General features: G+C 37.8%; 1 protein-coding gene, 1 long non-coding RNA gene and 1 pseudogene across 36 annotated transcripts in view; 1 reads left to right on the top strand and 2 right to left on the bottom strand.

The window, feature by feature from the left end:
* LOC143681453 (uncharacterized) overlaps positions 1-24,255 on the bottom strand; it is a 241,337-nt gene that overhangs the window by 171,629 nt on the left and 45,453 nt on the right. The window lies entirely within an intron of this gene.
* LOC143681451 (uncharacterized) lies at positions 382-24,063 on the top strand. Its single transcript, XR_013174613.1, has 3 exons — positions 382-512; positions 18,789-18,880; positions 24,043-24,063. It is a non-coding gene; the product is annotated as an uncharacterized LOC143681451 (long non-coding RNA).
* Positions 6,512-8,875, bottom strand: LOC143679581 (ubiquitin-conjugating enzyme E2 D3 pseudogene; annotated as a pseudogene).

The following is a 24,255-nucleotide window of genomic DNA, read 5'->3' as shown; positions in this document are numbered from 1 at the left end:
TGTCAATTACCTGCTTCATTCTGTGCTGCACAGAAACGCATGCAACTATGAATCAGGAAAAGAATCACAGCCTCAGCTGTATGTCCTCATATATCAAAATGGAGCATATTGCATTCCCACTTCATTGTTTTAACAAGTTCTGCCATTATTTAAGATTTACTTACTATTTATAGAAGATATTTGACGGACATGCTCTCAGTCAATGAGACAATTCAGATCACATTTATTTGCTCACTGTTTCTAGGTTTCAATATAAGTGGCAGTGAAAACTGAAGTTATTTATCCTCACACCCAGCCGGAAGTAATCAGTATTTAAAGTAAAAGGAAAAAGCAAATCACCCTACTTATCTTTAACATCGATTTGTCCTTACTCAATGGATCTATAACTAAGTATCTGAAGAGGAATAAAAACATTGGAGTAAAAAAGAAGTAAAACAGATGGGGAAGAAGAAAAATAGCATAGGCTTCTAAAGACGTTTGCACCTGCTTACAGTGAAGCAGAAGCATTAAAGGTAGGCTGTCTTTGCATTCGTTCCCTTAAGTACATGGTTAAATAATTTGCAAAATGGGGGTTTGGGGTAGGGCAAAGAGTTTTTGCTTTCTTCATGCATTCACCACCCTTGATCTACTACCTTCAGTGAGTTTTTTGGTTCATCAAATCTCCTCCTCAGATTCTATTTAACTGACATTAACATTTGCCCACTGGGAACAGGACCGATATCATCAACCTACTTAACAAGGGCTACGAAACTTGAGACAGGTTGTGGGGAAATGTTGGCTTAATGGACAATACTGTATTTCTGTTTCTCTTTTCTGGGCCGGAATGTCAGAGAGATAAATCTCTGAATTCACACGAGTTAATTTTCCTGCCCTTGTTGTACACTGCATGGCAGATGGCCGAGTGAGGACTGATGTTTTTTAGTAGCTTAAGTGAGGGATGGAACTGAGGCCAAATTATTATCTTCACTTTTTTTTTCTTGATCAGAAAAAGTCATGAAACTCATGACCCCATTCTTAAATAGCGAAGTGTATTAAAAACAAAAAATCCCGCATCATTTTAAGTAGCAAACCAGAGAGAGACTATATTCTTTGTACTTAGCTGTAAACTACAAAGAACATTTTATAAGAGCTAGTTTGTTTTTGTTTTTTTCTTAATTACCAGATAGATATTTCCCAGGCACTAGTTTTCTTTCTTTAAAAAAATTTTTGCTATATAATAGATCAACATTCAAACCAGGGTATGAAATGTACACCACCATCCAGTCTGAGAAACAGAACATTATCAAGATATTAGAGAAGACTTGGATGTCCCTTCCTAATCATTTCCCTCTTCCCTCCAGGGCAATCACATCCTGAATTTATTAACTATTCCTTTTGTTCTATAGTTTTGCTTTGTATGTATATATCCCTGAACAATTTACAGTTTAGTTTTGCCAATTTTTGAGCTTTATAGAAACAAAATCACACAATTTATTTTCTTAAATGATTTGCTTCCTTCATTCAACAGTTTTATGATTTATCCATATTGTTACTTTTAGCTTTCATTCATTTACTTATACCACCCTATAGTACTATATCGTATAAATATGCCAAAATTTATATGTGCAATTTATAGTTGATGAGCATTTGAATTTTTTTCCTTGTTCTTGATTACCCATAACAATCTACTACAAACATTCTTGTACATATATCATGATGTTCCTGTGCAATAATTCCATAAGTTGTATCTAGGAGTGGAATGACAGCTCACATTCTGAGCACATATTCCACCTTTACTGGATAAGGCTAAACCGTTTCTCAGAAAGGCTCCACCAAGTCACACTCCCACCTGCAATGAATGAATTTCCCCTTGCTCTACTAATGTCTCTTTTATGCTGCAGATTCCAATCCAGAATCTCAAATTCAACTGTTGTATGTACTTAGTCTCCTCTAATCTGTGACAGTTCCTCAGTCTCTTCCTTGTCTTTCACAGCTTTGACGCTTTTGATGAGTCCTGGTCACATATTTTGTAGTGGATCTCAATTTGGGCCTTTCTAATATTTTCTCAGGATTAGATTGAGATTTTGCAATTTTGTCATGAATCCTAGATATGATGTTGTGACTGCTTATTGGGAGACTCTTGATGCTGACATGCTTAATCATGATCAATTGATTAGGTAGTATTTGTCAGATATCTTCACTATAATGTTACTATTGTTCCCTTTGTAATTGATAAATATCTCAGAAAAGATACCTTGAGACGATGGTATTATTCTATTTCTCTGCAAACTTTTATCCACTGTTTAAGCACCCATCAGTAGATCTTGCCTGCGACAATTATTACTGAAATGCTTGCCTAACATGGTACTTAAATTTCCATATACACATTTATAAAATTATTCCATAAAGAAAGGCCGTCCCCCTTTCTATTTTATTTACTCAATCATTTATTTATGTCAATATGAATGCATAGATAACTACTTTATTCTATGCGTTATAATCCAATACTGTTATTATGTATTTTGTTCATGAAATAGATTCAGTTTTGTTAGTAGGAGCTTTTTCAGATTGACCTCTGTATCCTTTTGGCATGGCCCAGTTGATTTTTGTTTTTCAGCCCTTGATTATTTTCTGGTACCAAAAAAACCTCTAAATCTATCTCATATATTTCCTGTACCAATCCTGTAATCAATCATTTCTCCAGTGATCCCTGGTTCTCCTTATTGAAGAATTATATTTCAAAACCAAGATCTGGGTGTGAGATATGCTTATTGCCTCTTGAGTTCTGGTGTTCTTAGGCCCTCTCAGCATATAGAGCTAAAAAATATGTGTATACACTAACCTACACACTAGATTTATTAAAATATTTCTATATTTACTTATCTATTTTGATATCAATTTATTTGTATATTTATTAAATACCTTCAGTTCATATTGGTATTTCATATTCCAAATCAATACCAGAGGATTCATTCTAGCCTTCCCCTTTTCCCTATTTTTAATTTCATTCTCTGAACAGTGAAAAACCTGACTTCCATGACCTATAATATATTCAATTATTTCTTCCATCCTAGTATTCTTACAAAGTAGTCACAGAATTATAACCAAATGCCTATGAGAAACAGATTTACTAAGTAGAATAGTTTTTAGGTACACTTTTTTTGTCTTTAGTCTTACAGTGTCTAACCAAAATATACTTTCCCAAAATTAATTTGATTAATTCTTATCTTATTCATCCCCTTCAGGGAGTTTTAATTATTTATTTGTAATACACTTAGGCTTATCTGTTACCATTTATATTACATTTTGGATCCTCTCTGCATCCTGGAAGGTTTTAATTCTTTCTCTATTTTGGGGTGTATAAAATACTACTATGAAAACAAAACAAAACACTACCATGGTTCTTAGAGTAAAAGTTATAGAAAAGGTATGCTGAGAGAGAGTCCCTATTCTAGTTTGCTAACTGCAGGAATGCAATATACCAGAAATTGGATGGCTTCTAAAAAGGGGAATTTAATAAGTTGCTAGTTTACAGTTCTATGGCCAAGAAAATGTCCAGTTAAAACAAGTCTATAGAAATGTCCAATCCAAGGCATCTAGGGAAAGATACCTTGGTTCAAGAAGCTGATAAAGTTCAGGGTTTCTCTCTCAAGTGAGAAGGCACATGGTGAACACAGTCAGAGTTTCTCTCTCATCTGGAAAGGCATGTGGCCAACACAGCACCATCTGCTAGCTTTCTCTCCTGGCTTCCCTTCATGAAGCTCACCAGGAGGCGTTTTCCTTCTTCATGTCCAAAGGTTGCTGGTTGGTGGACTCTCTGCTTCTTGTGGCTATGTCGTTCTGCAATCTCCGAATTTCCTAGCTTTCTCTCTTGTTGTTCTCTTTTATAAGATTCCAGTAAACTAATGAAGACCCACCCAAATGGGTAGAGACACGTCTCCACCCCATCCAGTTTAACAACCACTCTTGATTGAGTCACATCTCCAGGGAGATGATCTAATTACAGTTTCAAAAACACAGTACCGAATAGGGATTAGAAGAAATGGCTGCCTTTACAAAATGGGATTAGGATTAAAACATGGCTTTTCTAGGGTATATACATCCTTTCAAACCAGCACATGCTCCCTCCTCATCCTTACTCCAAACCCATTCCTCCCTTCTCTTTCTACCCGTTTTCCATCCACCTTCTATGGGGAACCAATCTCCTAGCTGCCGCGGTGATGTCGCAGGGGCTAAAGAGGGCGCTACGGCTCTTGGGCCTCCTGCCTCGCGGCATCAGGGTGTTTGGACGTTTCACCGGGTGGGGGTGAGGGGGTTCCGGCCCGGAGAAGTGGACTAAGGTGAGCCGATGCTCGGCAGGGTTCCCCGCCGAGGGTCCTAAAAAGACTTGAGCCGGAGGCCAATTGTTGCGCACTGCTACTTTATTGTTATATAGCAAAGACTTGTGTGCTCAGGGGCTCAAGGGCTAAAAAGGACCCCGACGCTTGGTGAGCTCGGGTTATATACAGTTTGGAGGAGGGGTGGAGTCGGGGCATGTACGTCAGGGGAGGGTAGCCAATCACACAAGCTAAGAAGCAGTTGCTAGGTTTAGGGCAGAAGTTAGGAATAGGGAAGTGTAGAACATAACAGGAAGGGTGTGGTTTTGTGGTGGGCTACGGAAATGGGCGGTCTACGACAGGAGAGGGGGAGGACAGTAAGTTAGATTGCAGGTATGGAGAGAATGTTAAGAAAAGTACTGTTTAAATTTTTAAAGACGGCTAGGCTCCAATTCCCATAAATATGCCACACTAGCTTTCACATTTATCCTTCCTATATATTTTTGTACAAATGGGCTGATGCATATATTTCCTTATATCCCTTTGTTCTTATATGAATCTTAGCATACTATAGAAACTCTTAAGTACTTTAGTCTTTTCACTTAATATACTACAAATCAATTCATAGAAGTCTTCCTCATTCTATTTAACATAGTAGTAATCTATTGTGTGGATGTATCATCTTCTATGAATGGTCATTTATGCTGTTTCCAATATTCTGCAATTACGAGCAATGCCTCAATTAATAACCTTGTTCGTATATATTTTCATATTGTTGGAGATGCATCTTCAGAGTAAATTCTTTTAGATGGGATTGCTGGGCCAAAAAGTAAGTGCATATGTAGTTTGGGAAGGTATTGACATTTGCATTCCCACCAGCAATATATGAGAGTGCTTGTTTCCTGACAACCTTGTTGATAAAATGTGTTTATACTTTTTAATTATTGTCAGACTAAAAAATGAGAAATGGTATTTCAGTGCTATTTTAATTTACATATCTCTAATTATTAGTGAGTTTGACATTTTTATATATTTGAGAACCAATTTTAATCCTTTTTTTGTAAAATCTTTTATTATTATTTTTAATCCAATAAAATTTTAGACTTTTATCTATTCATGTTAAATAACATGAAATGACATCTGATGCATTTAAAGACTCATTAATGTAAATGACTGAAGAAATCCATTTCAACGGATACTCAGTATCCCACCATAGTAAGTCATTTCAACATAGCCACATGACAACTTCCACACCAAAACAGTACTTTATTTTGCAAATTTTGACCCATTATTACTTCCATATTATGGTTGTATCATCTGTCAAGTGTATAATGGGGTTTGCACCTGGAAAATAAATTCTTTAAACTCCAAATACATGTTTCAAAACTGCTGGGTCCCAGGTCCATCTCTGAACTTAAGGTCTGCCAATATCATGTGCAGCAAACTAAAGCTATACTATCTGATTAGTTTATTAATTCTGCATAAATCAGGTCAATCAATATGTCACCCTGTAACAGACTGTGCTCTTCAACTGAATCTGGCAAAATATTCACTATGTTGAACTTGACATCATCGTGTGATATCAAACAGTGAAGCAAATCCCAACAGTATATATGAAAAACAGCTTTGCATTCATAAGATTGTTTCTCATACTGATTAATCCAGGCAGCTAATTTATTGATTTATGCAATTTAATTGAAGAAAAATAAATTAATTGCTAGCAGAGCTTTTATTTGGTCACCCATCCATTGGCAACTCGCATCACTTATTCAGTGCTCTATTAAACAGTATATTGGAAGATAGATTACCTAATAGCTCCAAGCCTCCTAACAATTTAAATGAAAATTATAAAATGTTTGAGACTGTTTTGGAATACAAAGGGTGCTTGATTTCTAATTTTCATTCTCTGTAGAACAAGAATAGATTACTCCTTAATTGACATGCATAAAATACATCACGTTTTCTGTTCTGCTGATGCTATAAATTCAATAACAATTCTCTAGTCACATCAGTTATGAACATAAAGTATATCATGCAACCTTAAATCTCTAACAGTGGAAGGCTGAAATATGAATGGACACTGCTATGGAGTTCTGCGAACATCCATCTCTCTCCCTATCAGATGACTTCTTCAGCATGTTAGAGCAGTGAGGAATGGTTTTAGTCTCACAATCAAGTTAGAGTGAAGACATTGGCCACATAATACACATGCTCCATGTTTTTAAAAATTGTCAATCTTGGGCAGCTGTTCTCTTGTAACTACTCTACAGTTTCTAAAAGCAGTTATTGTTCTAAGCTGGAAGAACTTAGGTCTTCTCAGATGAGAATGTGAATGAATGGAGGGAAGTAAACAAAAAATAAAATCTAAAATCTGATAGGGGAGCAGCTAGATAAGGAAATCAAAAAAGGAACAATAATTCAACATTTACTCCAGCTATAATGCAGGTTATTCTGACTTTAAAGTAGCATCACATGGCGTACTTCTGAGCCCATTTCCAAGATATTCTGTTGTGCTTATCTTTGATTTATAGATCCGTGCAACTTCTAACAATAGGGAGTCATCTTAGTTCAGATCGCATAGCAGTGAATAAGTGGACAAAAGAACTTTAGAAATAGTCAAAGTAGGAGACCACAGTGATCCTAGAATGTGGAGACAAATGCTGCCATTACTGTTAATATTTGGGGATGATAAATTCTTGTTGTAAATGTAACCTTAGGTGGTTTGAGGGAGTAGTGTGTAGGAAAATGAATTGTCAAAATAATACACCACCTTGGTATGGGCTGTCGTTAGATCCTATAATTGTGGCTTGTCAATGAAACCTCCTCAACTGAACCCGCTGCACGTGGTGCTGGGGGATCACGGGCCAAGGTGCTAGATTCCTTATCAGTGCCCTTCAGCACCGCAGTCTGTGTGTTCCACCTGACTCTGCATTATCTCATTGTTCTCTCAAAGGTCTGGCCAAAGCTCTTGATTATCAGGGTGGAGGGGAAGGATTGAGCCTTCCTCTCACACCGGTTCTGCCAAACACAGGTGCAGAGGGGCCAGGGCTTCCCTCCAGCTGCAGCCTCAGCCGCCTCCCTGCGCAGCAGCTGGTGCCACCCTGGCCCTACCGGTTTGGGCACACCTCTCGGATTATTTTAAAAATAATTTTTCTATTAGGTTTTTTGGTCCCCTATCCCTCAACTTTAAGAGTTCTTTCCCTGTGTAGATGTGAATTTTCTTGCAGTGTTGGTTATTTTTTAACTTTGTTTAGGGTGCCGTTTGGTTTTTTCCGTGCAATTTTTAAATTATTATTATGAACTCAAACTTTCAATCTTTTTCTTTCTACTTCTGGATTTTTGAGTCATAGTTAGAAAGACTTTCCTTACACTAAAATTTTAAAAAATTCACCCAAGTCTCCCTGGCAATGTGGGAGGTGACTCCCAGGGATAAGCCTGGCTCTAGCACCATAAGATCAACAATGCCATTCTGACCAAAATCAGGGAAAGAGGTGCAACAAATAAGGTATCCGTGGCTGAGAGAGTTCAAGTAGAGTCAAGAGGCTACTCTGGAGGTTGCTCTTATGCAAGCTTCAGTTAGACATTGCTACCTATCATAACTTGCCAAACTCCAACCAAAACCTTTCCTGCCACCCTTAAGAACACCTAGGGCATTATAAAATAGTCTACAAATGTTCTGTGCACGAGGGTAACTTTCCAGAAATCTACAGTCCCCAGATGGGTCCCTGAAACAGGGAAGTCCTGAAATGCAGAGGGGCCAGCCTCTCCAGAACATCAAGTTTCATATCCCTATCCCATATTATCGACAGCCCCTTCCAACATGATAAAGTTAGAATGGACATTCTAAATTTCTTTCCTAATGTTTGGGAGAAAAATCAAAGAAGAAGCTGGAGTTATAACAGAAAAAATAGGATTTAGCAAATGAGTATGACTGCTGAATCATCATATTGATAATTTTGTTTTAGTCTCCAGTGTCTTGGAGCCCTAGAAGGAAAACCCTAAAATTGTGGAACTGTAACCTAGATCAAATTCTGAAATTTGTTCCAAAACTAGTTGTTGTTGTGTGCTTCGAAATTTCTTGGGCTTGTATATATGCTATTTTTCACAATTAAAAAAAAAATGAAGAAGAATTCACCCATGTTTTATTCTACTGTTGTATTATTTTATTTTTTTTTTGGATTTAGATAATTAATACTTAGAGCTTGTTCTTGTGTATGGTGTCAGGTATAGATTTAGTTTTATCTTATTCCAAATTGCTTCCCACTTATCCTAGCACTATTTATTAAAAAGTCCATGGAGGATTGTGGGAAGATGGTGGAGTAGGAATCTCCAGAAACACCAGCAAAACAGTTCTTATATTGGGGGACAACTGTCTGAATCAACTATGTTGAAAATCCAGAGTCTCAGTGAACATTGTGCAGCATCCAGGGAGGAGAAGGAGAAAGAGGCTAGTAAATACTGGTGATTTCTACCCTTTCTGCAGCAATTACAATCCGCCATGCCCCAGCCTCATGGTTGGCAATAGGGGGGGACTGAAGCTCAGGCTCCTGGAACAGCTTTCTGGTGCCAGAGTGAGACATGAAGACCTAGTCCTCCAAACTCCAGGGGTGTGTGGTCTGATCGCTGATCACTGCTTTTGATGAGCTACTTGAGATCACTGAGGGATGGCTCTGAGGGTGGCCATTGTTCCAAATCCACTAATGCAAAAGCGTCAGAGGAATCCTAGAGATGGTAACCTTCCTCAAAACTATTTTTTTTTTTTTGGTAAGAAATCACCCTGTTGTAAGAAATCCATCCTCTAGTAGATTTCTTAAGAAGGGGTAACAAATGCAGAATTCCCTAAGTTCTTGTCTAGTGAAATTGTTTTTCTGTAACCTTAATATTTGACTGACACCTTGGCCGGATATAAACCCTTGGCTTCCACTTATTATTTTTAAGTGCATTCTATTGGTGACTTGCTTTGCACACTGGTTTTTGAAAAATCTGGTGCCATTATAATTCTTTTGCCTTCAAAAGTTATTTGAGCATTTTACATGAAGGCCTTGAGGAGTTTATCTTAATCTTTGAAATCTGATAATGTATTGATGTTGTTATTTGGGGTTTTATATATAGGTAATCACATCCCCTGAAATAAACGATAATTTGTTACTTCCTTTCCAGCTGCCTCCCTTCCGTTCTGTCAGCCTGTCTTAACCCACAGAGGCTAGAACCACTTTCTTGATTATAGTCCAGTCCAGTCCTGTACTTTATGAATAATTCTCTATAACTCTTGACTCAACCCTCTGGGCTTTTGGTTCTGCCCTGAGTCATTCTTACTTTTCCATTAGAAATAGCTCATTGTTGCAGTTGAGTAGTTTTCTTAAGTTTGGTAAGTCCAAAAGTCCTCTCTTAATTTTGTGCTGTCTCTGTATCTTTCATTCCATGCTAGCATAAACAGATATTTAACCTACCAATATAAAGTGTTAAGACAGATGGCACAATAACTAAAAAGTATTAGACACTTATGTAAAGAGGTAATTAAGAAAATAAGCAGTTTTAGGCTCTGATGTTAGACAGACTTTGTTCAAACGCACAATCTGCCTCTTACTAACTGCAAACATGAGCTCACATAAGTTCTCTTTGTTTTAGTTTTATCAAACTAAAAGGGGGATAAGAATCTTGCAGGAATTTCAATGAATAAACATTTTAAATACTTTCATTTAGGTTATTGTCAGACAGTTATTATTTCTTCTCACATGACACCTATGTCCAGCATGGACATATATTAAAGGATAAGGTCAATGGCAATAACTGAGCAAAGAAAAAAATTTTTATATCGTTTAGTCACTTTGACCAACATTTATAAATAAATATATGTAGTAGTTAAGTTCAGATGTCAATTTGGCCAGGTCATGGTACACTGTTGTTCTGTTGCTACAATGTGTAAAATTCATCTATGGCTGATTACATCTGCAGCCAGCTAAGGGGAATGCCTTCCACAATGAGTGATATTTAATTTAATTAGCTGGATACTTAAAAGGAGAGAGAAGTAGCTCATCATACTTCAGGGCAGTGCTGAGAGCTGACATAGACCCAGATGTTTGGAGATACAGAGAGGAAACGCCCCAGGGAAGTCATGTAAACCCAGAAATGGGGAGAAAGAGCCAATGCACATCACCATGTGCCTTTCCATGTGACAGAGCCACCCAGATAAAAGCCAGTTGTCTTTCCTCTGAGAAACTGTAAGTTTGTAACTAAATAAATCCCCTTTATAAAGGCCCGTCCATCTCTGCAGTGTTGCATTCCATCAGCCTCAGCAAAATAAAATAATACATAAATAATTTCTTGCAAATTTCATTTTATTTGGTTATATTTTGTTATTTTTTCAGTAAAGGCAGCATTAACTAATAAAAAAGCTTTGAACAGAAGTTAAGAGACTTGACGTTTCACATTGGACCCTCCTCTACCCAACAGTCACTTGATATGAATAAGTCACAATAATCATGAGCCTTAGTTTCAATATCTGCAGAACAGGAATTTTATCCCTGGCTTTCCTCTCCCCATGGTTATCTTCACCACTGAATGTGAAAATGAAGCTGGCAAAAAGAAAAGAACCATCACTGACTACCCACTGTGTGCCAGGTCTTTACATACATGATCCTGTTTGGATCTCTTAAAAACCCGGAGGGCAGGCAGAGTTCTCGTCTGCCATGCCAGAGACCTGGGTTCAATTCCTGGTGCCTGCCCATGCAAAAAAAAAAAAAAAAACCAGAAGGAGAAGTATCATTTTGAGCAACTTATACATAATAAAGCAGACTCAAAAAGTTTAAGTAACCTGCTCTGGGTCACTTCCTTAAATGGTAAAGCTGGAGTCAAACCTAGAAGCACCACCAGCCCACATATTTTCTCTTGATATTGCACTTGGAAAACTACGATCCTCTTGGCATTATCATGTTCTGGATCATGTAACTAGGTTGAGTGAGGCAGGCTGAGACCTGAAAGCAGCTGTGCTCACTTGAGGTGGGGGTAAGGGGTGAGCAGGGAGCAAGGTCAACGTTGCTCTGTGAAGGTTAGTCATGGAAAGAGCCAGACCTAGGTGGGTGGCAAAAGGGCATAATGCAGTCAGATAGATAAATGTAGGAAGTCTAAATGGAGGGAGTAGAGTGTTTTGGATCCATCAGGAAATCAGAGAAGAAAAATCTTGAAGCCAAGGCTTAGTTTGCCATAATATAGGAAACCAGCAGCAAATAATGGAACCTCTACCTTGAGTTAGAGTTCATGGACAGGAGAAATTTTTACCTGTTTAGTTCACTGCTGTATTCCCTATACCTAACATATAGTAGGTGCTCAATAAATAGTTGTTGAATAAATGTGCAGGCTTAAGGAGAGAACAACAGGGCTCTAGAAAGTCACTGAGATAGAAGTAGTTCAGTTTTCAGAACTAAAAGTCACTTCCATCTAATCAGCAGGAATGACTTACTGCTGAGTCAGGAAACCCTGTCTCACAGTTGCCCCCTATCGAAAGTTTCAGAAATGGGTCTTGGAATTCAATTGAAGTTGAACCTGGAGGTGGGAGTCAGATGACCTGGCTACAGGGGAGAAAGAACAAAATTAAGCGCACTCTTTCCCTCAAGTTTACCTCATATGGCTTCATGAAAGACCCCACCTGCCCTAATTCCATTCTAGCCACTTGTTATGCTGCTTTCCATCGGCAACTTCTCTCCTGGAGCAGTCAGAATTGAGCAGACTGCTACATTGGCACATGGGCTCTAGAAATCATCTTTTCTTTAGCTATAAAGATCCTGGTTTTCATTCAAGGTCCACTTTGGGAAAAGGATTCTCACTAGTCCTAGCTGATTCCCAGAATTCAATCTGGGCTCCCAGTAAGCTCTAGTTTCTGGTGGCACTTGCATGGATACAAAACCCAAACTCATAAACTGATTCCTTCTTCTTTTTTTTTTTTTGGCATGGGCAGGTACTGGCAATCAAACCCGGGTCTCTGGCATGGCAGGCAAGAACTCTGCCACTGCACCACCATTGCCCACCCTGATTCCCTTTTGATAGACTGCCATTACTGAGAAAGAAATACCAAGGATGAACCATGACCTTGCCCTGGCAAATAAAAATTTACATATTGACTCCTCCCTGAATTGGACCTGAGCCTCTTCCTTAATCTGTGAATTTATGGGAAAGGACTTAGCCTCACAAAATCCTATCTTCAATTCTCATTTTCTCTCCTCCATGCTGTCCGTGTCAGTGATATACCTTTCCTTACTCTGTCCTCAGAGTTTGGCAGGAGTTGCCAGCTTTTTCATGGTCACAACTAATTGTTTCTACAGGCGATTTGTCTCTATGCTGACAATATTCCCATATATGAGCTCTGGAAGGTGGCGTTCTTTCAACATCTCTTATTCAGAATAAGGTAGGACCCTACAGACCTTCAGAAAGTTCTGGACTCTGGTTTTGCAGGTTATTTATAATCTGGTCTAGTCACTGATAATAGTAAAATAAAGATCACCATGGTCTTTTAATATATCTGCCTCCAAATACCAATAATATAATGGAACAGCCAATGTGGACAAATGAGCAAGTTTACAGTGTTCTGAAAGGAAATAACATTCACCAGAAGTTGTTCACACTCACTCTATGAGCAATAGGAAAATAAGAGCCAGGATTAGTACAGAGTTTGTGAAGGCAACTACTAAAATTTTATACTTATTTCTCTGTTATTACAATCTGAGTTTAATTCATCAAAATACACATTGGTCATACTTTTATCTATCCATCACAAAATAATTCTTAAGGAAAAAGAAAGCATTATCTATCCTCATTTTAAAACTGATTACAAAATGCAAATTGCCCTAAATTATTGACCAAAGCTTAAAAATTAAATTAATCATAGCAGTTCTCCACATTAGCTCAGAACATCTCAAAGGAAAAAAGCAATAAAATAAACAATTGTATTCTCAAAAAAATGGATAAAGAGAAATACTAAACAGTTTGTCTTAGAAGACAACATACTATGCAGATACCATCATGAAGAATTGTACTTTGCATTCTATTTAATGTAGGAAAAAGAAAAAAATTTGCTTCTCACCTAATTATATTTTCTTCATGGGCACTGACACATTTTTGCCCCTTGGAAAATTAATGAATGTGGGAATACAAATGCTAATAAAAAAGCTTTTGGCCTCTTTTCAGTTCCTAACACATAGTCTAGAGTTCACACTATGGTTATCAGAAGAAATCTATAGAAAATAAAGCTGAACTGGCTTAACCTTGTCAAGCAGAGATAAAACCAGAACTGCCGTGTGACACTGACTGACAGAAATGAGAACTGTTGAAGAAAACACACTGGAAAAAAGATAGTGAAAAAGCTAAAAAGATCTGTAGTCTACAATGGCCAAGACTGGAGAAAACTGATGTACGTATTTTATGTGTCAGCAAACTATTAAGTTCCAACAGCCTTTTTTAACCTTTCCACAGCCTGTTTACACAATCATGATTACAGGCAACGAGGGTCATGTGGAGAGAGAACATTTTCGAATTGTACAAATTACATCCCTGACATCCTAATAGCGGGGTTATTACAGTTTAAAAGTTGCACAGTGGAAATGGAAGGTCACAAATTAGAAGGAAAAAAAAAGATATGGGAACTACAGTAAAAAACAAGAAATCTAGTCTTTGTTTAATTCTATGTTTAATTGTACTTCAGACCCACATTCATGTAAAAACGGTAACATCAACTCGCACACATTCCAGCTGATGGGAGGACTGAGCAACATGAAAAGACTAGCCACAAAAATGTACTGTCTTTTTTGCTAAAATATTAAATTACATTAAAGAAAGGCAGAGTCTCAGAACAATACATTCTATGCCCAGAAATTTTTCTTGTTTTTGTGCTTTTTGTTGCTGATGTTATTTATCTTAATGAAAGCTTCATTTATATCCTTCAATAACATTTTCTTAAGCCAACAAACTCACACTCAGTCCCTGATGATTAATCCTGTCTGTACATGAGCTCCTGATACTGAGAAGAGGAGGTGGCTTTTTTTATGAAAGAAGACAAACATATCACAAGAGTTACCATCACATCCTGAGATAATTGGATAATAACTAGGTAGATTAGAAATTCTCTTTTTGAATGTAAGGACTCACACAGGAAAGGAGAGAAATATATGATTGGAAAATGTGTAGACAAAGACTAAATCTAACAGGAACAGAACATGGATAAGAAATTTTTTAAGAAAAATGACTGTCAAATAAGTATTCCTATTACACTAAATCACGAAGACAATTGGTGGGATGGCACTGTTTCTTGTATGAGACCTAAGAAAAGATCTGTCAGAGCTGGTCAGTCAGAGAAGCGACAGCTACAGCATTTGTGCTAGTAGCCCCCAAACTACAACATTCAAGTTAGCTTAAAAATTATACCAGTTCTGAGTGGGCCACAGTGGCACGGTGGCAGAGTTCTCACCTGCAATGCCGGAGACCCAGGTTTGATTCCTGGTGCCTGCCCATGCAAAAAAACAAATTATACCAGTTTTAATTGATCTCATTCAATTAAACTTCAAATAATTAAGTCCTCAAACAAATAAATGGATATTAAAAATAGCCTACTATTAAGATATCAATTGAATGATTAAATTTGGAGTCAAGAAGCCATTTTCTAACTGAAATAGATGCAGTCTTAGAAGGTCCAGAAACAGAAACCTGGCATTATCACCTTCCTTTGTTCAAGCAGATGAGGACTCTACAATTTTTATTTCAGTATAAGTGTCTCTCCATCAGCACTGATGTGTACACAAACCAGAAATCCCCAAATCTCATTAAAGGAAGAAAACTCATATTTATTAACAACTTTTCTGTGCTAGGCGCCACCTTTATTACTTTTATATTTTTTTTCTCACCTAAACCTTGCAACAACTCTGCAAGGTCGGCAATATTAGCTCCATTTTGCAGATGAAGAAGCTAGGAGCAGAGAAATTATGTACCTTGCCCAAGGTCACACAATCTGGTAAATGCCAAAGCAGGGATGAATACTCAGTTCTGTCTGAATTTTAACCCATACTGCCTCCTTTAACATAATCTTAAATTTTACAAATTTAAGATTACTTACATGGTTCTGAAATGTATAAATGTAACTTGATAAAACAAAAACTCACTTCTCTGTTACGGGCAAATGAAAACTCTCTCAAGGACATCACACAGGAACCATTTTCTCCCAGCTGACCTATCATGTGTAATTAGCATATCACTAGTAACAAACCAAGATCCCTTCTTTCCTACTACATGGTCTTCCACAGAACCAGAAAGAAAAGACAGAAATCATTATGTTCATTTCAGGGATAAGAAAACTCATGACCAGAGTCAAAAGTGGAACCCTGGACTTCTGCGCAGAACACACCACGCTCTGTGAGTTCTGCATCTTTTTTTCATACCAGCATGCAACTTAAAGTGTGGCTCAGAGCATGCCCAGTGGTTTGCTACAAGTCTGCAACAAGAAGAGTATAGACAGTAGACTGAAATACCAGTGATCAATGAAAGGGAGTGGTAAGGGGTATAGAAAAAAAAATAAGTGGAACAAAGGTTAAAATATATTGGGTAGATGGAAATAATAGCAGTCAATGAGAGGGAGGGAGGGAGGGGTAAGGGTTATGGTATGTATGAATTTTTTCTTTTTTCTCTTTATTTCTTTTTCTGGAGTGATGCAAATGTTCTAAGAAATGATCTTGGTGATGAGTATACAACTATGTGATGATATTGTGAGCCATTGATCATATCCAAGAATGTAATGTTCATATGTTAAGAATGTTCATGTTTGTATGTTGCTATGTTTTGTCAATTAAAAAAAAAGAGTATAGGAACTGATAATAAGTGTGTAAAAGCTATTATGATAATTAACAAAGTAAATTTTGTCTGTTAAATCCAAAAAAACACAAAAAAGAAAATGGAAAGCTCTATAACACCTCTCAAAAGCAAATTAAGTGGGCCATGGTGGCTCAGCAGGAAGAGTTCTCACCTGCCATGCCGGAGACCTGGGTTCAATTCCCCATGCCTGCCCATGCCAAAAAAAAAGGAAACTATTCTACAGGGTATGGATGAAAAATAAGTACATATTAGGAATTCTATATATTATTGCAAAATACTTCATCAGTAATAGTTAAGGAAACAAAATATTCACAAAATATGAGAATTGTCTAACCAGCTAACAAATGTAGAATATAACACACAAAGAAGTAGAAGCTATGCTTTAGATAGCACAAAAGCCAAGGATAGAATTCCAAAACCAAGGCTGAATGTTCCCATCAAGGAGAGAGGGTGAGTTTCTCAAATCATAGTACCATCATCATGACACACAGACCAATAACTAGCCACAACCTCACAGAGTGATCTCAGAGCTGACCTATCCTTAGGTCACTGAACCTTTCCAGGAGAGAACATCCAGTATCTTCCCAGTCACCTTGGGTCACTCCACAGGTCAGGTGGCAAAAGTGTTTGTTTCTCTGGCATCCAAGCCAAAATAACCATGTGATCTGCTTCATACAAATCCATAGTATTGTGCTTAGATAATAGCTGAACTCAAGTTCAACACAATTTACAGTGTTAAAGATTATTCTTTGAGGTAATAAACTATGTTCTACAGTTTTTGTCCATTGTAAATTGACCCTTTAAAGCCCTGAAGTTAATAATCAAACTGCCATAAATATTTTTGTAAACATGAATTGTTTCATATTCAGTTTTCTTTCCATTGCCTTAATTTTCAAGTAATTATTAATTAATTAATTTTCAGGTAATTATATTCCTTTGTTCTACCCCAAGTAACACTTCATTTTCCTTGGTAGTTATACATCCAAATGGCTATCAAGGACTACCTTTGCTGTCTCTGTGCCAAGGTGAACCTATGTAATTCTTTTAATCTGTCCTTCTAAATCAGTCCCTTCAACCCCTCAATCATCTTTCTGACTTCTGGTCTGAACTTTTTCCAAGAAAATGTCTACATCTTTTCCTGGTCTCAGCCTCTGAGAACACTGTAGTTTTCAAGCACCATTTCATCAGAATCATTTCCCTACCTTGGGGTAAATCTCTTAAATTCTTCACATCCCTTTGGTCTTTTTCCCCCTTACTATATCCAGGGTGGGTCCAAGGTATTTCACTGCCCAAGGCAAAAATAAGACTTCTTTTCTTTTATGCAATGTAATTGGATTCCTTTCAAAAGGGCTTGCATTCTCTCTTCCACTCAAATCCTTCTTAGTTACTTCTGAGAATCTACACTGCTAACTTACTTGGCTGTAGGAGATGATAAAAAATACAGTATTGTAGGATTTGGAAAGATTATAAACTCTGGGAGGCTGAAATGTGGAATCTGACAATTCATTTAATTTCTAATAGCCTCAGTGTCCTCATCTTCAAAGTGGGCAACAATAATAAAAATAGGAAAATGTATGTAGAAGTAAGAAAAAGTATACAAAATTATTTATAACCTCTAAGAAGTTAGGGAAAGTTTTTTATTGTTTTGTTATAATAATTCAGGATTTGTTAGAAAAAAATAAAGGTTAAGATGGAAGAAATGATATTGGCCAACTGAAATTCTGACTTTCTCCTTCAAAACTCTCCAAAATCATTTAGCAAGCTTCATGAACAATCTGTTGTTTAAATATGTGATGAGTCAGCACTTGCCCTATCAGGAAAGAATAATTAGCCCAGTCTTTAGAGTTTGTTTATATCATCTTCCATTATTTCTAAGAAGCAGGCTTTGTGTACCTATGAGACTTCATGTTTCCAAAAATCACATTACAAAAGCTACTCTTTTGGTCAGAGTCTAAAGGGAAAAGAACTTAGAGTACATAGAGTATCAGACTCACCAATAAAAAATATTTTTTTCTGCCAGTTATTTGTAAATAATGTGTTAGTTATAGCTAACTTAAGAAAAAAAAACAGACAATTTTACTTAATGCATTCAATGTTGAACACTCTCAATTTTTGTTTTAAGAGTAAAAGCATTTCTTTTCCACATGCTTTCTGACATTCTCCACCACTTTTAATGCACTCTTATTGTTAGGATTATTAGCCTACATCCAATTCCTTTACCTTCCAAAGACAGACTAAACTCATTTCAGTAAAGCAAGACTAGTCCTTCTCTCCACTCCCACTGACCACAGATGTACTGGATACTGGCCCAGATCCCCTCCTCCAGGACTGAAGTACTCATTCTCCAGTTGCTGGTAATGTTGGTGTCCATAGCTTTCAGCTGAGTCCAGATCTAGACACAGCTTTACATTGAAGGGATCCCCCTCATCTGAGATTCACTCCAGGGAGCAGCCTGCATCCAGTACTGGTCAACACTAGGGTTTAAATGCCTCAGGGTTGGCTGGGGTTTTTGCACAAGTGCATTGTAGTTCAACTTTTCCCATATCCCAATCCTGCTTCCTTACCTCCCCACCACCACACCCTCAAAAATGTTGAAATTGAATACTCTCTAATAAACTCCCTGCCCCCAAATCTCTTTCTCAGATTCTACTTTCCATGGAAGCCAGTATGGTCTAAAGAAGACCCTGAAGTGGGATTTGATAGCAGGATTAGCAGCTGGACTGCTGGGCATTGAGGTAGGGGAACACCAAGAGTCCCTGGTGCAACACAGCAATACAATTGCTAAAACTTTCACGAGTGGCGACTTACACATGTACACCAGTGGAAGGGAATGCACTGGTGGATGCAATGTATAAAGCATTTCAATGGATGTTGAAATCAATGGATGGTTTGTGAAAATAAATAGCTGAGAATGATTAATCGCCAATTCAAGTATAACTGTTCAACCCTCCTTAAGTAACATATAAAGATATTCCAATTTCTTCCAGCCAGAAAGTAAGGGAAAGGGAAAAATGGAAACCAACTGAGGATCATGCCCAGGACTTAGTTTAAGAGTAGCAAAGCTCCAGGGGAGCTTGAGTTCTCAACCTTTCAAGATTTCTACTCCAAATTCAAGGGGACTTTGGTGGGAATCTACTATATGGGAGTGGATGTTTGGATGATAGAGTCAATTATCTTGCATCCCCAGACTTTCGTGAGCCCTCTGATCCTGCAGAAGTAGCCCCTTCTTCCTGGTTAAAGGCTAATGACCCTTCTTTCCTACAAATGATAAGAGATTATGCCTTGCTAAACCACACATATACACCCACACCCCTCAGGATCTACCACCTCCTAGCCATCAGACCAAGTATTATAGTAAGGTCAATATATAACCAGACTCAAGAAGTGTTGGATCTGCTAAGAAAGAAAAGACCAATACACTGATTTTGCTCTCAGACCAAGCTAAGGTGCACCAGGAGAAACTGGGAGAGTCCTTATGGGACTGGATTCTGAGACTATTCTGGATCAAAGGAAGCAGAATAGAGAGTTGTACAAGAACTCTGTAATATCAGATTCAACATATTGGCAAGGATCCCTAATTCTTTTGTCTGCCTCATTTCACTTCCACCATTCTTCTTGTAACAATTCATCTACTTCTCCTGAGGAAGTGCTACACATACACTCTTTGCAGCTCTAACTGCTAATCACAGTAACATCCTGTTAGGCACACAGGCAGACCTATAACCAAGCCCTGACCCAGCCCCCTTGGGCCTTGTGCTTGGCTGAGAATGACCACATGATGGACCCTGTGAAGGAAATTTCTCTTTCCTCTGGAGCCACTAACTTAAGGCAGCCTGTGTCCATGGCCCCCTGCTCTCACTACATAAGGGAAGCTCATCTGCACTAGGGAGAATGTACCAACCAGCAAAGAGAAATAGAAAAGGGAGAGAAGAGAGGCAGAGCTAACATTGTTCTATTCTGAGGCTAGATGTACCCCTAGTATTTCAGGTAAATTTATCAAGAAGTTTTTTTGAATATGCACGATGAAACTTAATACTTCCAAAACAAAGTGTTCACTTTCAAAACAAAGCAATCAGTTAAAGCGCAATTAAAATAACTTATTCCACTTTTTAAGTGTTGAGTTAATGAGTTTTACAAGTGGTTCCCTCCACTAGAGAAATTAGGCCCTCTAAGTCTAAAACTACAAAATCAACAAGCAACAGGTCATCCCGTGTCTGAAGGATATAAAAAATCTTTTAGGCCAACACGCTTCCAGAAACTATTTGATTTTCAGTGGTTAGCTCTTTGAGGATTTTTAGGCCGTGACTAATTTGCCTTGATTAAGCCTTAGGATCTGGTCTGGGATTACCAAACAGAAAGCTCTCCCTCAGCATCACCTAATTTCAACATGGTATTTTGCATGGTATAGAAAAAACACTAAGGGCATTCATAGTACAATATTGAGTTAATTTAAAATTTTTACTTAAGCCTCTCATCTTTCTGGGAAAACAAAAAGCTTGAAGGGGCTCATAGTAAAAGACACATTAATAATAAAATGAAGAAATGGGATTAAAAATTAAAAACTAAGGATTAAGGAGAAGGCAAGTATGCCAACTGTAAGCATAAACATAATTGAGAATAAAATTTACCTGTGATCTTGCAGAAAGGCAGGGCTAAAACAGGAAACACAATTGTCTATGTTGGTCCTTTGAATATATGTGCAGAAACACATCAATTTCTTGTCTAAAATAAGTATAATATCATTTAGGATTTTATATGTGTACATGTTGTGGGGCAATAGCTAATGGTCTTGACAACAGCTTTCCAACAAATGCAGACATCTTTTTAAATGTCTCTTTTTGTTTAACCCCTCTTTTCCAGAGAACACATCTGGTAGGTAAAAACAGGGTCATGATAACCATACTTTCCATTTCTTTCCCAACTAAGAAAATTCAACCCATTTCAAATTCCTCAAAAAAAAAAAAAAAAATGTTCCTAAGACGGTCTTCTTGGCTACAATTTATCATCTGCCAATTTCCTCTTCCTCTACTTCTTTAGTGATAGCTCTTGTTACTATGAAGTTTAAAAAAAAAAAGGCAGCTATGTCAGTTGCTCACAGAAGAGGTCATCACCAATGGCTGACAAAGACACAAATATTACTGCTGTGATTCATCAATATCCAAGTTTGTTGATGCCTTTGCTAAGACCAGCATCTCCCATTTCTGCAGAACTACTGACACACAGAGGTGCTAAAAGTTTGGTTCTCTTTGTCTCATGAAGATTTGATCAAAAGGTTTATTTTCAATTTTGTAGAGGCTGCTATTACATCCCCCTTACCCTAAATATGTGGACTAAGCTAGAGGATAAATTTCTAAATACAGGGTAGAGCCAACTTTGGCTCATTTTCTTTCACAAATGAGAGCATCTTGACTACCCTGAAGACAGTTCTACTCTAAGAGGCTTCTGAGACACTCATGTAAGTAGACTCTCCCAACTGACCTCTCCTCCCATCCTTCAGACCTACACAGGCAGACCTGAACCCAGACTTCTCCTTTACATCTCCACTTGGATTGGAACTAAAATCTCAAACATAAGGACTCCCATCTCCACTCCAAACCAACTTTTCCCCTAATTGTCCTCATCTTAACAAATGGCACCTGCATCTACCCAGCTGAGCAAGCTAAACTTTGGAAGTCATCTGTAAATGCTCTGTTTCCACTAAATTCAATCCCTAGCAAGTCAAATCAGCATTACATTCAAAATATGCCTTAAATCTGACCATTTCACATACATATGTCAAGAGCCTCCTACATGGTTTTCCAGCTTCCAATATTGTCCCTGTTCTATCCTTTTCCTACATATTAACCAGCGTGATCTTTTATAAAAAATGATGATGTCCCACCCTGCATTGCAATGTGAGAGAACTCCAAACTCACCACAGCCTACAAACCTATACATGATTTGGTCCTATCCACCTGTATTAGTTATCTATTGCTGTGTGATAAATTACTCCAAAATATGTGGCTGGAAACAGCAACATTTATTATGTCACAGTTTCTGTAGGTGGTAAATCCAAATGCAGCTTATCTGGGCCCTGTACTTCAAGATCTCTTACTAGCTGCATTCAAGGTATTGGAGGGGACTGCAGTAATCTCCATGTCCAACTGAGGAGGATCTGCTTTGAAGCTCCCTCACAGGGCTGAAGGCAGGATTCAGTTCTTCATGGACTGTTGGTCTGTTCCTCACTGGTTTCACCCTTGCCGTATGAGTCTCTCCATAGGGGGGCTTAAAACTGGCAGCTTCTTACAGCAATCACATATATTCAGGAGGTGTAACTGTTCATTCTAAATTCAGAGATACTGAGCTATTTGTATATAACATGGTCATATCCAGAAACTTTGGGTATTTATGTGACACTTGAGACTCAGAATTAGAGCTCTGAAAGTCAGCAGTACCCCATACAGGAACTGTTTAAAAAGTTGAAAAAGTGATCAGACTTCAAGTAGAGATATGAATGAAGCTGATCTGCATAGGAATAAGGTAAATCAGAACACAGGGTAAAGGATAATATTGTCCATATTTTAAAACTTTAACATCTGTGTGAAACCAAAGAGATGTGTATTGGGTAAAAAATTTATATTTTTGGTAGTGCATTTCCTAATTTAACTCGTATGGTCAGTTTAGTTGAACATCATAAGTAGGTACTTATGGTACTTATAGGAGGTGAGATTTTGTTGGTTTGTCCAGGTTAGTGTGATGCCACGATAAATTCCAGGCTAATTTGGGTAGTGAATAAAGATTTACAAAGTTCCCTTGGGGGAATGGGAAGAAAGGAGGAAATATTCAATTTCTTCATTTGGAGAATTTCTGATTTTCTTGCAAACAGTGGGGACAACCAAATCAGTAGGCCAAGCCCTCAATCTTGGGGTTTGCCCCTATGAAACTTATTCCTGCAAAGGATAGACTAAGCCTACTTAAAATTAGGCCTAAGAGTTATACCCAGAGAACCTCTTCTGTTGCTCAGATGTTGCCTGTTTCTCTAAGCCATCTTGGCAGGTGAACTCACTGCCCTCCCTTCTACATGGGATATCACTCCCAGGGGCATAAATCTCCCTGGCAATGTGGGACAGAAATCCCAGGATGAGCCAGGCCCAGCATCAAGGGATTGAGTAAGCCTTCTTGACCAAAAGGGGAAATAGAAAATGAGATGAAATAAAGTTTCAGTGGCTGAGAGATTTCAGAGTCAAGAGGTTATCCTGGAAGTTATTCTTATGTATTATATAGTTATCCCTTTTTAGCCAATGGCACATTATAGAGGGTGGAGGGAAACACCTGAAACTATTGAGCTGTGTTCCAAAAGCCTTGATTCTTGAAGATGACTATATAAAGATAAAATGTTTACAATGTGACTGGGTGATTGTAAAAACCTTGTGTCTGATACTCCTTTTATCCAGAGTATGGACAGATGAGTAAAAAAATATGGATTAAAAAATAAATAAATAATAAGGGGTACAAAGGGTAAAATAAATTAGGTAGATGGAAGTACTAGTGGTCAATGAGAGGGAGGGGCAAGGTGTATAATATGTATGAGTTTTTTCTTTTTTCTCTTTATTTCTTTTTCTGGAATGATGCAAATGTTCTAAAAAATGATCATGGTGATAAATACACAACTATGTGATGATATTGTGAGCCATTTCATGCACACCATGTATGGAATGTATGTATGTGATTTCTCAATAGAAATATTTTTAAAAAAGAAAAAAACTGCCTGCTTGTTTCACCAGAGTGAGTGAGCCAAGGAAGAATAAAGAGGAAAAAAGTGAGGAAGTAAAAAAGGAAGTTACAGCTTCGTATAACACAATCTCAGAATTAATCTTCCTGTATACTGTATATTCTATTTTGCCACATTCTTTGCTAGGAGTGACTCTCTAATTCTGGCCACCACAAGGGGAGGGGATTACAAGGACATGAAGACCAGGAAGAGGGGATCATTGGGGGCCATGCTGGAAGCTACACACCCACCACTCATGGACCTGACCTCCAAGTCCACTCACCCCCGTTCTCTAGGCTCCAAACATGCTGGCTCTCATCCTGTCCTTTGCGCACCATGTGTTTGTTCTTAGCTTAGGGC

Source organism: Tamandua tetradactyla, chromosome 4, assembly GCF_023851605.1.
Source record: "Tamandua tetradactyla isolate mTamTet1 chromosome 4, mTamTet1.pri, whole genome shotgun sequence".
NCBI classification, from domain to species: domain Eukaryota; kingdom Metazoa; phylum Chordata; class Mammalia; order Pilosa; family Myrmecophagidae; genus Tamandua; species Tamandua tetradactyla.
The sequence above is the reverse complement of the archived record's forward strand: the minus strand, read 5'-3'. Positions and strand labels throughout refer to the sequence as shown.